General features: G+C 48.1%; 1 long non-coding RNA gene across 1 annotated transcript; it reads left to right on the top strand.

The window, feature by feature from the left end:
• Window positions 1-8,608: 8,608 nt before the first annotated feature.
• Window positions 8,609-10,855, top strand: LOC138988625 (uncharacterized). Its single transcript, XR_011464900.1, has 3 exons — window positions 8,609-8,698; window positions 9,619-9,693; window positions 10,412-10,855. It is a non-coding gene; the product is annotated as an uncharacterized lncRNA (long non-coding RNA).
• Window positions 10,856-13,941: the final 3,086 nt, after the last annotated feature.

Below are 13,941 nucleotides of genomic sequence, written 5' to 3' on the forward strand. Positions count from 1 at the left end.
CCCCTTCCCCATTAGCACTGAGCTCACTGGTGGCCCCAGGGTGGCAGGGGCTGGTGACGTGGGCTGGGGGAGGTGGGGCTATAAATAGCTGATTTATAAGCAGCTGCAGGGACATCAGGGCAGGGGTTGGCCATGGATCCAGGAGCGCTCTTCAGGGTAGCTAGACCCCAAAGTGTCTCCTATGTCACCCCCCTACCCCCAGCAGCCAGCAATCCCCAAGATTTGGGGAAGAAGAAAGAACAGAGGGGTGAGCTGCTTGAACAACGCCAGTGGTTCGTTAAAGGCAGCCCATTATCACAATGGCTTTTAAGAGATTCCACAGCAGGAGGCACCATTTCGATCCCCAGTCAGGGAACTGAAATCCCATATGCCTCGCAGAGTGACCAAAAATAAATAAATAAATAAATAAAAGAAATAAAATACTGTAATGGAACATTAATGCTTACTCGGCAGCAACTGGAAAAACAGTGGAATATTACACAGCTGTGACAAAGAGCCCCAGAAGGGTTGCTGCCAGTGGCTGGGTCTTGGCAACACATTCTTTCCTTCTTAAAAATTGAGTGCAGTGTGCCATGCTGTGTGTGCTGCGCTTAGTTGCTCAGTCGTGTCTGACTCTTTGCTGTCCCATGGACTGTATCCCGCCACGCTCCTCTGTCCATGGGGATTCTCCAGGCAAGAATACTGGAGTGGGTTGCCATGCCCCTCTCCAGGGATCTGAGTGTAGTGTAGATCTTAACTTGCAGCTGGACAGATTTCATAGTAGAATCTTTAATCTCTGCCCCCACCCCAGCTTTATTGAGGTATGACTGACAAAACTGTAATATATTTAAAGCCTATGACTGGATGATTTGATCCTAGCCGAATCTTCAGCTCGGAAGAAAAGCTGTCACCAATGTCGAATGCATATTAAAAAGCAGAGACATTACTTTGCCAACAAAGGTCCGTCTAGTTAGGGCTATGGTTTTTCCAGTGGTCATGTATGGATGTGAGAGTTGGACTATAAAGAAAGCTGAGCGCCAAAAAATTGATGCTTTTGAACCATGGTGTTGGAGAAGACTCTTCAGAGTCCCTTGGATTGCAAGGAAATCTAACCAGTCAATCCTAAAGGAAATCAGTCCTGAATATTCCCTGGAAGGACTGATGCTGAAGCTGAAACTCCAATACTTTGGCCACCTCATGCGAAGAGTTGACTCATTAAAAAGACCCTGATGCTGGGGAAGATTGAAGGTAGGAGGAGAAGGGGACGACAGTGGATGAGATGGTTGGATGGCATCACAGACTCGATGGACATGGGTTTGGGTGAACTCTGGGAGCTGGTGATCGACAGGGAGGCCTGGTGTGCTGCAGTCCATGGGGTCGCAAAGAGTCGACACGACTGAGCGACTGAACTGAGCTGAACTGAATCTTGAGCAAAAAAGAAGTCCCCAAAGCCTATACAGAAACCACTCGCATCATAGAGCTCAGACAGAAAATGAAACAAGTTTTCAGATGTGTAAGAAAACAAAAAAAATAAAGGAGGAGTGAGAGAGTAAGAAACAGAATTCGGAATGGTGGAGGGAGGGAACAGGGCCATCTCCTACTTCTTATTGGGGGTTTGTGGGTATACCTAGCAAAAAAATTTTTTTAATTAATGAATAAAGTAAAGTAAAACCGGTCATGGATAGACCCGTGGTCATGAGAATGACATTTCATCACTTCTGTGAACTCGTCCCCATCAACAGTTTTATGAAATTGAAAAATATTTAAAGGATTTCACGAGAAGCAGTTAGAAGAAGCAAAGAAAAGAGAGACGACCAGAGGTGGCCAGAGGTGGGGAGACCCAACTGGGAAAGGGGCACAGCTGGAGGTGGGGGGTGGTGGTCGGGGAAGGGGAACTGGTAGCCACCAAGCGGAAGCTCTGCAGTCTAGAGCTGGGAACACCGCTTAACTCCTGCTGGTGTTTCTGCCTCTTGCTCTCAGCTCTCAGCTTCTTCCCCATTCTGCGAGGGCTCTGGGAGCCCCAAGCTGGGGGCTGACAATGCCCAGTGAGGGTGGACACCAGCCTTCCAGGGGCTCTGCAAGGGGGTCCCAGAATGTGGGGCAGGGGAGGGGAAGGAAAGGGGTTTAGGCTGAGGGCCCTCGTCCATCTCTCCCCCAGCCTCAGTTTCCCTATCTGGGCGCCCGCATGACAGGTTTCCAGGGTCCTGGGTAGTCAGGCCATGGTGCTGCTGATGATCATGACCAGTGCTAGAAAGAAGTGCTGTATTCTGGGCCAGGGGCTTTGGGAGAAACAAACCCATCCCAGGACTCTATCAGACTTAGTCGCTAAGTCATCTCTGACTCTTTGGGACCCCATGGACTGTAGCCCGCCAGGCTCCTCTGTCCATGGGATTTCCCAGGCAAGAGTACTAGAGTGGGTTGCCATTCCCATCTCCAGGGGATCTTCCAACCCAGGGATCGAGCCCACGTTTCCAGGATTGGCAGAGTTCTTTACCACTGAACCACCAGGGAAGCCCATTCTATCACCTATGGGTCTGCTTTCCACAGTTGTGGAAAATAGTCTGGCAGTTCCTCAAAAAGTTAAGTATAGAGTTGTGTTATGAACAAACAATTCTTCTTTTAGGTCGATACACACAAAAAAATGGAAAGCAGAAACTCCAACACACACTTGGACACCCACATTCATAACCATGTGATTAGAAACTGCCAAGAGGTGGAAACTACCCAGGTGTCCATGGACAGATGAATGGATAAACGAAGTGTCCATCAGCGTGCTGGAATATCATTCAGCCACAAAGGAGAATGTATTTCTGAGATGTCTACAACACGACTGGAGGTGGTGATCGAACAGCATTGTTGAATGTACTACATGACACTGGGTTATTCGTTTGCAAATTGTTGTTGTCCTTCAGTCTCTAAGTCATGTCAGACTCTGCGACCCCATGGACTGCAGCAAGCCAGGCTTCCCAGTCCTTCACTGTCTTCACTATCTTCACTTGCTCAAACTCACGTCCATTGAATCTGTGATGCCGTCCAACCATCTCATCCTCTCTTGCCCCCTTCTTCACTTGACCTCAATTTCCCCCAGCATCAGGGTCTCTTCCATTGAGTCGGTTCTTCGCATCATGTGGCCAAAGTGTTGGAGCTTCAGCTTCAGCATCGTTTGCAAATAATTAAGTTTATATCATGTGAATCTCACTCCAATTTTAAAAAATTCTGAGTGGGTCACAGCAGTGTCCCCCAACCCAACTGTGGTCATCTCTCCTTTCACTTTCCTTTGGGGCTCATAGGTCTCCCCTTATTTCATCTTTCCACTGCCCTGAGATGAGTTAGGCATTGTCTTCTTCCTTTGACAGTATTTGACAGTCATACATTCACTCAACAAACATAGCATGCCAGGAATTCCCCAGTGGTCCAGTGGTTAAGACTCCATGCTTTCAGTGCCGAGGGCCTGGGTTCAATCCCTGGTCAGGGAACTAAGATTCCATAAGCCGAGTGGTGAGACATAATTAATTAATTAATTAAAAAGAAAACACAGCATGCCAGTCACTGTTCTAACACTGGGGAGCCAGGTGGTGGTGGTGGTGGAGATGTGAACAAGCTGGACTGTCTGTCTTATGAGGCTGATATTTCATGGCAGGTGAACCCTGTGAATATGATAAATAAGAACATTGCAGAGAATGTTAAGAATGGGAATATTAAGCAAGTTAATGAAAGAGGTCCCATCGCTTCATGGCAAATGGATGGGGTGGGGGGAATGGAAATAGCGACAGATTTTGTTTTCTTGAGCTCCAAAATCACTGTGGATGGTGACTGCAGCCATGAAATTAAAAGATGCTTGATCCTGGGAGGAAAGGCTATGACCAACCTAGACAGCATATTAAAAAGCAGAGACATTACTTTCCTGACAAAGGTCCATATAGTCAAAGCTATAGTTTTTCCAGTAGTCATGTACGGATGTGAGAGTTGGACCATAAAGAAAGCTGAGCACCAAAGAGTTGATGCTTTCAAATTGTAGGTACTGGAGAAGACTCTTAAGAATCCCTTGGACAGCAAGGAGATCAAACCAGTCAATCCTAAAGGAAATCAACCCTGAATATTCATTGGAAGGACTGATGCTGAAGCTGAAACTCCAATACTTTGGCCAACTGATGTAAAGAGCCGACTCATTGGAAAAGATCCTGATGCTGGGAAAGATTGAAGGTGGGAGGAGAAGAGGGTGACAGAGGATGAGATGGTTGGATGGCATCACTGACTCAGTGAGTATGAGTTTGAGCAACTTGGGGAGATGGTGAAGGACAGGGAAGCCTGGTGTGCTGCAGTCCATGGGGTCACAAAGAGTCTGACATGACTTAGCAAGTGAACAACAATGAAAGAGAGGGAGATGGGTGGTGGGGAGGTTGCTGAACTGAACAGGGCAGTCAGGGAAGGCCCTTGAGAGAAGTTATTTGAGAAGAGACTTGAAGGAGGTGAGGAGGGCGGAACTATGGGGAGATCTGGGGAAGAACCTTCCAGGCAGAGGGAACAGCCTGTGCAAAGGCCCTGAGGCTGGTGTGGAAGAGCAAGGAGGCCTGTGTGGCTGAAGCCGAGTGAACAGTGGGGAGAGAAGCAGGAGAGAAGGCCAGAGAGAAAGCGTGGGATGAGATTGTGTGCAGCCGCTAGAAACTCAGAGGTGACATTTAAAATACGTTTTAACACCTAACAAGTGTGGAGGCCAGCTAGTGAGAACAGAGTTAGCCCCATGTGGGTGCTCTCCTGTTCCCCTTATCTCTGAGGGCCTGGGGGCACCGGAATCCTCCATGGGTTGTATCCATCATGCACTGTCCACGTCCCTCCAGCACACGTGCTGCTGTCAAGACCATGTCCCTGTATCTCACAGAGCGCGTGCGCCATGGCTGTGCTCAGTAATGGCTGCCAGGATGAAGGTGTACGTCTGAATTTATTGTGGCTGTATCTTGACACTTTTCCCCCTTTCTTTCTTAAAAATTGAAGTGTGTTTGATTTACAATATTGTGTTAGTTTCAGGGATACAGCAAAGTGAGTCAGTTATACATACATACGTATGTATGTATTCTTTTTCAGATTTTTTTCCATTGTAGGTTCTTATAAAATGGTGAGTATTGTTCTCTGTGCTATACAGTAGGTGCTTGTTGTTTACCAGTTTTAGATATAGTAACATTGGACATGACTGAAGTGACTTAGCAGCAGCAGCAGCAGTGTGTATATCGGAGAAGGCAATGGTACCCCACTCCAGTGCTCTTGCCTGGGAAATCCCATGGACAGAGGAGCCTGGTAGGCTACAGTCTGTGGGGTCACAAAGAGTCAGACACGACTGAGCAACTTCACTTTCACTTTTCACTTTCATGCATTGGAGAAGGAAATGGCAACCCACTCCAGTGTTCTTGCCTGGAGAATCCCAGGGACAGGGGAGCCTGGTGGGCTGCCATCTATGGGGTCGCACAGAGTCGGACACGACTGACTCGACTTAGCAGCAGTAGCAGCAGCAGCAGTGTGTATATGTTAATCCCAAACTCCTAATTTATCCCTCTGCCTCCCCCTTTCTCCTCAGGTAACTATAATTTTGTTTTTCTATGTCTGTGGATCTGTTTTTGTTTTGTAAAAAAGCTCATTTGTATAATTTTTTATTAAGTGATATCACGTGATATTTGTTTTTCTCTGTCTGGCTTATTTCTCTTAATGTGATCATCTCTAGGTCCATCCCTGTTGTTGCAAATAGCACTATTTCTTTTTTTATGGCCAAGTAATAGTCCACTGTCTGTATTTAAACACCACATCTTCTTTACTCATTCATCTGTCAATGGATATTTGAGTTGTTCCATGTCTTGGCTATTGTAAATAATGCTGCAGTAAACACTGGGGTGCATGTATCCTTTTGAATTATGGTTTTCTCCAGGTATATGCCCAGGAATGGGATAGCTGTATCATATGGTAACTCTATTTTTAGCTTTTCGAGGCACCTCCGTTCTATTCTCTATAGTGATTGCTCCACTCTACATTCCCACCAACAGTGTAGGAAGGCTCCGTTTCCCCCACACCCTCTCCAGAATGTATTGTTTGTATGCTTTGGATGGCGATGACCATTCCGACTGTTATGAGGTGGTACCTCACTGCTGTCTTGATTTGCATTTCTCTAATTAGTGATGCTGAGCATCCTTTCATGTCTGTGGGCTGTCTCTATGTCTTCTTTGGAGAAATGTCTATTTGGATCTTCTACCCATTTTTTGATTGAGTTGTTTGGTTCTTTGATTTTGAGATGCATGAGCTGTTTTTGACATCTTTCAACACCTCAGTAACCTCTTTCCATTTTCCTTTATTGTCTTTTTTTTTTTTTAAAGAAAGGAAACAGTCTTTGATTCATGGCTGGACTGTAGGATGAGGTCAAGGCTCTCAGGCCCCTGGGAGTGAGGCCTAGCCCTGAGAGCCAGCAGCCTTTTAAATTTTGCTCCTGAGTGCCTCACTCTCCTCACCCTATTCCCAGCTCTGAGTCTTAAGAAGGCAGTGGCATTAGCTGATTTAATATGGCCTCTCCACTGTCCCTACCAATGTTGTTCTTTTTTCTGCTGTCCTCCACTATGAAAATGGCCTTATTTTCCTTTAGTGGCAGTGGCATCAAGGTTCTTTTTCTTTAAAATTATTTTTTATTGGAGTATAGTTGACTTACAATGTTGTGTTAGTTTCTTCTATACAGCAAAAGTTTCCTTTCAAGATAAATTCACTCAAGAATTAGAAAAAGGTGGTGGTCCAATGGCTAAGACTCTGAGCTCCCAATGCAGGGGGCCTGGGTTCCATCCCTGTTCAGGAAACTGGGTCCCACACGCCACAACTAAGACCCGACGCTGCCAAATAAACAAACAAAAAAAATTAATTTGAAAAATATCTTTTAAAAAGGATTAAAAAAAGGAAAATTTGCTTGAAGGAAGACTCTGTGGGCAATGGAGAGAGGAATGAATGGTGTTTGGGAGCTGTCAATCAACTCCATACTGCAGGAGGCAAGGGTAGGGCAGCAGACCTGGATCCCGTGCGAAGGAGTGATGTTGCCTCAGCCAGAAGTGTCTTGTAGGTGATGCTACTCTGAGACAGGGTGAGAGAGGGGCAGAGGGCCCCCTGTGGGCAGACAACATACTTTTCTGAGTGGTCGGAGAAATGACTTTTCTGAGATAATTTCCTGTTGGCATCCCCGTGTCTGGGGCCAAGGGTGTCCCTGGGATTTCCAGGGTGCCAAATGACAAAGTTCAGCAGGACTTCCTTTGTGGCTATGCCACCACAATGTCTGCCTCTTGCCCCTAATTTCTGTCTGGCTCAAGGAGCCTGCCCTGGGCACCCCACAGGCTGCCTGATGCCCATGAGACCGGGAAGCTCTGGCATTGACAAGGAGACTGGCACCCATGCCCTGAGCTTTCTTTGAAACTGACTCATTAAAATCCCTGGTGGGAGACTTCCCTGGTGGCACAGTGGATAAGAATCCACCTGCCAATGCGGGGCACACCAGTTCCATCCCTGGTCGGGGAGGATCATGCCTCAGAGCAATTAAGTCCGTATGCTACAAGTACTGAGCCCATGTGCTGCAGCTGCATAAGCCTCCACGCCTAGAGCCTGTGCTTCAAAACAAGAGATGCCACCACCATGAGAAACCGGCTCACTGAAGTTAGAGAGCAGCCTCCGCTCTCCACTAGAGAAAGCCCAAGCGCAGCAATGAAGACCCAGTGCAACCAAAAAAAAAAAAATCTGGTAGGGTAAATGACCATTAAAAGATGCTCAGGATCACTAATCATCAAGGAAATGTGAATCAAAACCACAGTGAGATACCACCTCCCACCCATTAGGATGACTACTATCAAAACAGAAAATAACAAGTGTTGGCAAGGATGTGGGGAAATTGGAACCCTCACGTACCATTAGTGGGAACGTAAAATTGCACAGATGCTGTGGAAAACAGTATGGCAGTTCCTTTAAAAATTAAACAGAATTAGCATACCACTTCTGGGTGTATAACTTCCCCAAACTGAAAGCAAGGTCTCAAAAAGATATCTGTACATCCATTTTCATAACAGCGTTATTCATAACAGTCCCAAAGGGGAAGCAACCCAGTTTCTATAAGTGGACGAATGCTTAAACAAAACATGCTTCATCCACGCAATGGAATATGATCCAGCTTTTAAGAGGAAGGAAATTATAATACACGGGTGAAGACATAACACTAAGTGAAATAAGCTAGTCACAAAAGGACAAAAATCCCATGATTCTACTCACATGAAGTGGTCAGATTTGTAGAAGAATGTCACTGCTTGCTGAGGGCTGAGGGCAGGAGGAGGGGAGTTGTTTAGTGGGTACAGAGTGTCACTTTTGCAAGATGTAAAAGTTCTAGTGGCTGATTGTACCCCAGTGAGGGTTACTTAACATTCACTGAATGAATACTTAACACTGCTGAGCTGTACACAAAATGGTTACGATGGTAAATTTTATGTTATTTGTTTTTAACACTTAAAATTTTTTAAAAAAGGAAATATATTTAAACACATAGTACAATTTGGATGAAACTTGAGGACATTATGCCAAGTGAAATAAGCCTAGCACAAAAAGACAAATACTGTATGATTCCACGGGTTCGCTCTCTGGTCCGAGAGGATTCCATACTCCCTGAAGCAGCTAGAAGCACAAAGCAATATGGAAGAGTCAAAATCTTGCAGAAAGAAGAAAGGTGGGTGCCAGGGGCTCGGGGAGTGAAGAATAGGGAGTTATTAATGGGGACCAAATCAGTTTGGGATGAGGCAAAGGTTTCTGGAGATGGATAGTGGTCATGGTTGTACAACACTGTGAATGTACGTCATGCCACTGAACTGGTCACCAAAGATGGTTAAAATGGTAAATTTTGTTATGTGTATTTTGTCACATTAGTTAAAAACTCAGGGTGGGAGGTTAAGATGGGACTAAGACTGGACCCGCCAGCCCATGAGGCTGTTGGACAGATGATGGACCCCCTATGAAGTCGATACCAATTATATCCTGAAGCCTCATGTGTTTCTGTTCCCATGTGGACCTTCCAACCTAGATTCAAACACCCAGCTCCTCCTCAATCTCGCCTGGGGCTGCTACAGTGGCCACTGGGGTCTGTCACTACCATTCCAGCTTCTCTACTTCCAGGTAGAAGGGAAGAAGGAGCTGCCCCGCCCACTCATGTAGTCATATGACTTGGTTTGCCCAATGAACAGTGACCAGTTATGACACGTGTCATTTCATGGTGGAAGCTTTAAGAGCTGGGGCTGGCCCTGCTGTGTTTCCTTTGCTTCTGCAATGGGAAGCCTGCAATGTGCCAGATGGTGGCCAAGTGCAAAGCAAGATCTGTGATGTCTTAAATCCCTGAGATGTGGGGCTCACATGTTACTGCAGCAGAACTGAGGTTGCCCTGACTGACACAGCGACTGGCATTTGAGTCATCTCCTCTGTGTGCTGATGGCCTTGGACCATGAACCCCAGGGCTGGATACTAGGGTGAGAAGTGAGGCTTTCACCACAGATAGCAAAATGTAAGGGGATGACAAAGAACTCTATTGTCAAGATGAATATTTTTTAAAACTTTATTTTTATTATTATCATTTTTTCTTTTGGCTGCGCCATGCAGCATGCATTAACCAGGGATCAAACCCAGGCCCTCTCCATGGAGTCTTAACCGCTGGACCACCAGGGAAGTCCCAAGGTGAATATTACTTCAATGCAATGTTCTGAATAATTGAAACGAATGCAAAACATTTATGATGAATAAAAAGGTAAAATTTTAAATGAAGATGGGATCTGTCCAAGTGATACGCCAAGACATATTGAAGCTTATCGTTGTTGGTTAGTTGTTAAGTCATGTCTAAATCTTTTGCAATCCCATGGACTATAGCGCACCAGGCTCCTCTGTCTGTGGGATTTCCCAGGCAAGAATACTGAAGTGGGTTGCCATTTCCTTCTCCAGGGGATCTTCCCAACCCAGGGATCAAACCAGAATCCCCTGCATTGGCAGGTGGATTCTTTATCACTGAGCCACCAGGCAAGCCACCAGAGAAGAGGAAGAGGGGAAAATCAACCTGTGCACCTCACTCACCTTACTCTAGTCCCAGCCCTGATAAACACCCAGGATGCTCTGCCTGGGAGCTTTCTCCACAGGTTTCTCCATGGACCACGGGTCTGGACTGATAGGACGTTAACATGCCTGGGAATAATCCTTCATCACTTTGGGTGGATCGGTACACCAGCTCCCTCACCCCTCATATGGGATAACTAAAGTGTGTGTTCTACACACTCTGTCAGAGATGCCCCACAGGGACTGAGTCCCAGGTGTACAGAGCAAAAATGTGCTCATTCAGACTTTCAGCATTTCCTGTCCGCCCCTCCGTATCTCACTTCCCTTTTTCTCCACTCATGCTCTCCAGGATCCCCTTCTAACGAAGCACCTGCACTCAACTCTTTGTCTCAGGCTCTGCAACTGGGAGAGGCCAGTGATAATGTTTTCCAACATGGCAAGCACCAGAATTCCTGGTTCCCCTCCTAACTTCTGGCAGAATCAGTTGCTTGTTTTTCCGTTGCTCAGTCGTGTCTGACTCTTTGCGAACCCATGGACTGCAGCATGCCAGGCTTCCCTGTTCATCACCAACTCGCGGAGCTCGCTCAAACTCATGTCCATGGAGTCAGTGATGCCATCCAACCATCTCATCCTCTGTCACCCTCTTCTCCTCCTGCCCTCAATCTTTCCCAGCTCCACGGTCTTTTCCAATGAATCTGACACCGAGGCTGGGGTGAGTTTCCCTGGTTGGCAATACTCCATGCATGTTGTCCCACATCCTTACTGGCAGAACCGAGAGCTGTCAGCATGACCCAGAGGGGACAACTGGAAACTTGTGTCTAGTCTCTCGAGACACTGACCCATGCACCGCTGTTTCTTGCTGATGTTAATCTCGATCTTTTTTTCCTGCAATAAACTGCAACTGCGAGTGTAACAACTTTTCTGAGCTCTGTGAGTCCTCCTGAATCACTTACTCCAAGAGAGGTCTGTTTTGTGTTTTTGTTTAATATTTATTTATTCGGCTGCATTGGGTTTTAGTTACCACACACAGTATCTTCATTGTGTCATGCGGAATCTTTTGTTGAAGCGTGTGAATTCTCTAGTCAAGGCCCGGGGGCTTAGTTGCTCCATGGCATGTGGGATCTTAGTTCCCTGACCAGGGATCAAACTCACATCCCTTGCATTGCAAGGCGGATTCTTTTTGAAAAGAAATTTATTTATTTTTTGGCTGTGCTAGGTCTTCGTTGCTGTGCGGGCTTTCTCTAGTTGTGGCACACAGACTTCTCACTGCAGTGGCTTCTTTTGCTGCGGAACAGGGGCTCTAGGGGGCTTCCCTGGTGGCTCAGAGGTTAAAGCGTCTGCCTGCAATGAAGGAGACCTGGGTTCGATCCCTGGGTCGGGAAGATCCCCCGGAGAAGGAAATGGCAACCCACTCCAATATTCTTGCCTGGAGAATCCCATGGACGGAGGAGCCTGGTGGGCTACAGTCCATGGGGTCCCAAAGAGTGGGACACGACTGAACGACTTCACTTCCACTTCCACTTCCACTTCCAGGGGCTCTAAGACGCCTGGGCTCAGTAGTTGAGGCTCCTGGGCTCTAGAGTGTTAGCTCCATCGTGGTGGCACACGGGCTTAGTTGTTCAGCAGCATATGAGATCCTCCTGGACCAGGAATCAATTAACAGTGTCTCCTGAACTGGCAGGCAGATTCTTTACCACTGAGCCACCAGGGAAGCCCAAGAGGTGGATTCTTAACCACTTGACCACCAGGGAAGTTCCCCCGAGGGTGGTCTTGGGGGAATCTCCAACCCAAGCCTCCATTCCCCAACCAGCTGTCCTCTTTGAGATCTTCATCACCCTTGTCACTGAAGGATATTCTTGCTCACTTGCTATTTCCTGTCTCTCTCGCCTGGACTGAGAGCTCCTGGAAGGTCAAGACCTCATTTGTGGTCAAGAGATCGTCCCAGCTCAGCCACTTTCTGGCACTGTGACCCTGGGCAAGCAACATCTCCTCCCTGCGTGTAAAAGGGAACAGGAACCCATCTTGCTCCTTCTTAGAGTTGTCGGGAGATGGATGGGCTGATCTAATAATGGCCAGAAAGGCCTCTTTACAAGTATTAGCTTCTAAGCGTCGGCCAGTCTGTCTCCCCCATTATAAGAGCTCAGTTTGGCGGCTTAGTGGTCAGCAAAGGGGCAATGAATTAAAGCGACCTCTCCAAAGCCTTTGACATGGAGAGGGAGGAGGGGAACAGAGATCCCCAAGTGGTGGGGAGGAGAAGAGAACACAGAGGTCAGAAGATGGGGGAGGGTGTGATCCCTGCCTTGTGGCTCTGGCCACATAATGGCCCTGCCACAGCTATTTGGGGCTGCTTGGGGAGCCAGGCCCACTGTGGCCACCAGGGAGGCAGCATAAGGAAGTGGCAGAGCTGCGTAGAGACAGAGAGGGTGGGGGAACCAAATCCCATAGTCATGGCTCTTAGGAGGAAATACGTGGGAGGCATGGGGGGAAGATCTGGGCAATTGGAGCCAGGGCTGTGGGCCAGTCCCCAAAGAAAGCATGTGCCGGGCGGCAGTCGGTCTGGCCCAGCCTGGGAAGATGCCTCCTTTACTGCTGGACGCCCGGGAGATGCCTCTGGGCTGCTGGACACAGCCCTGACCATCCCCCACTCCCCGGGAGGAATGTGCCCCCTCCCCCGCCACTGCCTCTACACTCTTCCACATAAGGCTTTCGGGGGGCGGCGGGCGGGGCGGGGTGCTCACACCATATGAGTTCAGGACAAAGGAATCAGAAGCACACGGACTGGATTCCCCAGGGAGGAGAAATTCTGGAAAGAAGACTGAAATGAAGAGAGTAGAGCCTGAAGGGGTGCTAGGATGGGGACCCGGGAGGAAGCAGGGGAAGGTGCCTGGCTCTGCCCGCAGTGATACACACACCCCCAGGGCTCTCAAATCAGCCTCACCTGGGGATGAGGTCCGCCCTGGACCCTTGTGCAACCTGCCCCATCCCCTACCTCTCTGAGCCTCAGTTTTCTTCTTAGTGGCCCAGAGGCTCAGGTCAAAATTTTGGAAGTCATCCATATCTCTCTGGGCTATTTTCATCTTCTTCTCTTTTTTCTTCTTCTTGCTCCACGCGCCGCACCCCCCCCCACCCCCCCCCACCCCCCGCCACCCCGCCACCTTCTTCCTCCCTTCCCCTTCTCCCCCTTCTCTCTCTCTCTCCTGCATCAGCAAACCCAGTGGTCCAGGGGTTGCTGACCACCAACTCCCAATTATGCATAATTCAATCACCTTTCACTTCCTTCCCAGCCTCAATCATCTCCCACTTGGACCAGTGCTATCACCTCTGCCTGGATTTTCCAACTCAGACTCTCACCTCTCTACAGGCTGCTCCCCCAACAGTGGCCAGAGGACACCCTCCCCTGCTCAAGAACCCTGCTTGGCTCCCACTTCACTCAGAGCAAAAGCCAAAGTCTTCCCCAGGACCACCAGGCTCTGCACACTCTGCCCTGTCCCCTCCCTGCCCTCACCTCCTCCACTCTCCCCCTGGCTATTCCTTCTGCCCCCCACTGGTTTCTTCACTGATCCTGGCATGCTCCCACCACAGGGCCTCTGCACCTGCCATTCCCACTGCCTAGTACCTTTCTACCCTAGATTTCTGCACGACTTTCTCTTCACCTCCTTCAGGTCTTTCCTCAAACATCACCTCCTCAGACAGCCTTCCCTGACCCCCACTTAAAATCGCATAATTTTTCGTAACACATCAGCATCTGACAACTCTGTAGATTTTCATTTCTGATCTTGCTTCCTGTCTCCTCGTGAGAACATCAGTTTCACACAGGCAGGGTTGTTTTTTTTTTTTTGGTTTGTTTTCTTCCCCACTGTGCTCCCAGTGTGAAGAGTA

Source organism: Bos mutus, chromosome 7 (assembly GCF_027580195.1).
Source record: "Bos mutus isolate GX-2022 chromosome 7, NWIPB_WYAK_1.1, whole genome shotgun sequence".
Lineage (NCBI taxonomy): Eukaryota > Metazoa > Chordata > Mammalia > Artiodactyla > Bovidae > Bos > Bos mutus.